The following is a 3,895-nucleotide window of genomic DNA, read 5'->3' on the forward strand; positions in this document are numbered from 1 at the left end:
TGTACTGATGCCTTTTGGTGTACAAAGTTTCAAATGCAGATAAAGGTGTTAGAGATCATCAACAGGTGCACTGTTGAAGATCTTTTCTTTCTTGATAATGGTGAGACCTCCTTGCTTCCAGAGGAATCGCATTTATTCATTTATTGCTTTTGAGTATTTCCTTTTGAGGTAGCCGTGGGTTTGTCTCATCACCTTCTTGACAGTGGTTAGAGGCTTCTTAGACATAGGCTGAGTTGAATGGATTTGATGTCTCTTCGAGTCTGTTTTGAAAAGTATATTTTATGAGATAAGATATTTAGGTATATAAAATTATTTATTTAGAATATTCTTTCTTTGAGTATTGATTTGATAGCCCACCTAATTGCTTCCTCTGAGTTATATTGAGTCTTCCACTGAGTAGTTGAATGAGTGATCAGACCGAGTTGTTCGCTTGGGGCCAACAATGGTCTTCAAATGCTGACCATGTCTAGGGTACCCTTCCAGGGTGTGAAAAACAAGGTATTAGATCACATAGTTCAAGATTCCTAGGATGTCTATGAAGCTGTGTCTAGTAGAGTCTTACTTATGGGTTTGTCATGCACCACACTTATAATCAGGAGGATATAGGACACTACCAATTGTCTCACTTTTTCTATATTCTGAGTTCATGAGATAGAGTTTAACAGTATAAATGTTTTCATCTAATTCGTGTGTTACACGTTGTAGATAATGCCTCCTAAACGTATCGCCAGCAAGGGAAACGTCACAAGCATCGAGGTTCCACAGTCTTAGATGCTCCCACCTTCTGGAGAGAGAACTAGGGGTCAACCTGCCCAATCTATGGAGGAAACCCAAATGCATACTATTCATCCCGCTCTTACTTCAGATGATCTTTTGCCATGCTCAATCAGTTGGTAGCTGCCCAGAGGGGTAATCAGAGTTCACCTACTCTTAGCTCTAGCTCTCAAGAGTCATCAACTTCAGTAAGGATACAAGATTTCTTAAGGTTGAACCCACCAGTTTTCACTGGTTCTAAGGTTGAGGAAGAGCCCTAGAATTTCATCGATGAAATGTGGAAAATACTAAAGGTGATACATGCTACTGTGGTTGAGGGAGTGGAGTTGGTTTCTTACCATCTTAAAGATGTGGAGAATGTGTGGTACAACCAATGAGAGGAGGGAAGAATGTTGAGCCATCTGTTTAGGATGAATTTGAGGGTGCTTTCCTTCATCATTTTTTTCCTAGAGCTTTGAGGGATGCCAAGGTTAAAGAGTTCGTGAACCTGAAGCAGGAGGGAATGACAGTGAAGTTGTATGGTCTGAAATTCATCCAACTGTCTAGATATGCTCCGGAGATGATCTCAAATATGAGATCCAAGATGAGAAAGTTTATTTTCGGCCTAGAACAATATGTGAAGGAGTGTAAGGACTCACTATTGATTTCTGACATGGATATTCTAGGCTTATGGTTTCTACTCAGCATGTTGAGGAGGATAAGTGTCATGACTCGAATCCGGGCCATGATGGCGCCTACTATAACCCCCGAGTAGGCAAGCCAAATCCAAATCAAGAAGAAGTCAAACCTCAATTTAATTAAATAATTAATAACATAAAAAGGAGGAAGCAAAAAGAATATAATGAAAGAAATGTCGGGATAGGGTATAGATATGTAAATAGAATACAAAATATACAAAAGGACTGATAGTGACCAAAATAACGAACTGACACTAGACCAAACCCCGGACCTGATGTCACCTAGACAGGATCTACTAGGTATAAAAGTTGACAATGTATATATATACAATACTGATCAGACTATCCAAAAGTATAAGTGTAAGCCAGTACAAAAGAGGGAAAGTAGCAAGTCTCTAAACGTTGGAAGCTCACCACAATCCTAATCTGGCACCCGCTACAGATGATCAGGTGGCGTGCAATAGGTACCAAAGCATGGGGTACTTAGTAGCCATCATAGGCCGACTGAGTGCAGAAAGAATAAATATATAATTTGCAGCACGATGGTACTACTAATAATAAGAGAGAAGCATAAAACTATGGTTACGGGAAAAAGGGTTATGGGAAGAATCATTTGGTAAACAAGTAAATCCCAACCAAACAGTTAATCATAGTGATAATCTCAACCTAAAAAATACGAGAGGAATGCATCAATATAAAAGTAGCATGGGGTGTCCAAAATTCACACCTCGAGCTTCTAAATAATAATACTAATAATAGTAACCCAAATATGTATTAATGGACAGCCCAAAATTTACACCTCGAGCTTCTCAATAACATTATTAATAATAATAACCCGAAATATGTGTCAATAGGCCGCCCGAAATTCACACCTTGAACTTCTCAATAATATTAGTAATAATAATAACCGAAAATATGTGTCAACTGGCCACCGAGAATTCACACCTCGAACTTCTCAATATGAAATCTCATAAATAAAATATCACCAATATTTCTTTAATAAAATCCTTAACCTTATTCATTAACCAAAAGTTTTAGTCTCATCATTTTGTTCTTTCTTTTGAAATGGTTCTTAACACCGGCGAGGCAAAATAAAACAAGTAGTATGTCAAAATCATATATAATTCAAGCCTAGAAAAATTGCATCAAAGGTACTAAATCAAAAACTTGGGACGGCGGTGTACTGAAAGCATAGCCTCCGGCCCAACATTTGAATATCAAAGGAAAACAAGACACAAGCATAAGCCAAAATTCACAACATGTGGCTACTGAAACCAAAAAAGTCAAACCATGGCTTCCTAAGTCCAAATCACCTAGAAACGAGTTCTAAGGATTCTAAGCCATGTAAAACAAGCCAAGATATCACCTAGACTATGTATCCAACAACTAAAATCTCAAACTAGTAACTAACGATGATCATCAACTTCATTTTTCTCAATGAGATATCAATAGTTAAATCACAAAGCTAATCATGCGTTACTACTCAAAATATACCAATTCTAACCAAGCCAAGTCTAACAACGGTAAACCATAACCTACCTCAAATCCAAAACCACATACGAACTGGTAAACTTAACCTTTTCCCTTTCAGGTCGCCTTCGAACGATGTCACTCTATCAAAATAAAGTCAACGATACCCATATTGGTAAAATTAAAAATGAAACTAAAATCGGGTCGAAATTCAACATTAGGACCTGGGCACAAAATTGAAAAATGAACTGGATCAAAGGGTCCCAAATAACTTAAGGAACATGTGTCCCAAAAATAGGCACATTCGAGCAACGGAAGAGCTCAAACAACCCCACCAAATTCAATCCATAGAATAGTTCAAAAAAATACAAGAAACAAAAAAATTATGCAAAACTTACCATGTTTTTAGGACGAGAAAGGATTTTGGAACGTCCGTGCAAGAATTTGCAACATACCGGAACAAAAATGATCGAAAATGGCTAAAAGGATCTCTCAAAATCCCAAAATTAGTAGGTTTGCTAGAAATGGGCTTTCTAATTCACTGAACCAGTGAATTTGTTCATCAGAATCGTGAGCCGGGCCTCGCGATCGCAAGGTTTGATCCAGCTAACCCATCATGATGGCGATGGTTAATCATGCGATCGCGATGCCCACGGTCTTAGGCCTTTGCGATAGTGGTGCAAAATTCATTTGGAACCCGGCTAACGTAAACAAACTTGCTACCCAACCAGAAACGGCATTCCAGACTCAATGTAATTAATAGATTTTCCAACGGAGGTCATTTTGATGAAATATTTACTGAAGTTAACACTTTCCAAAGAAAGCATTTAAAATACACAAACGGCGTAAAACTTATTCTGAGCAACTCAAAAATTGAACCAAAGGTCATTCCAGACCAAACTCGGCGTGACGGAGCTAACAACGCTGATAGAATTTTTATCCGAGCACATTTACTCAAAATACAGACCGAAGTT

Source organism: Solanum dulcamara, chromosome 4, assembly GCF_947179165.1.
Source record: "Solanum dulcamara chromosome 4, daSolDulc1.2, whole genome shotgun sequence".
In the NCBI taxonomy this organism is placed as follows: domain Eukaryota; kingdom Viridiplantae; phylum Streptophyta; class Magnoliopsida; order Solanales; family Solanaceae; genus Solanum; species Solanum dulcamara.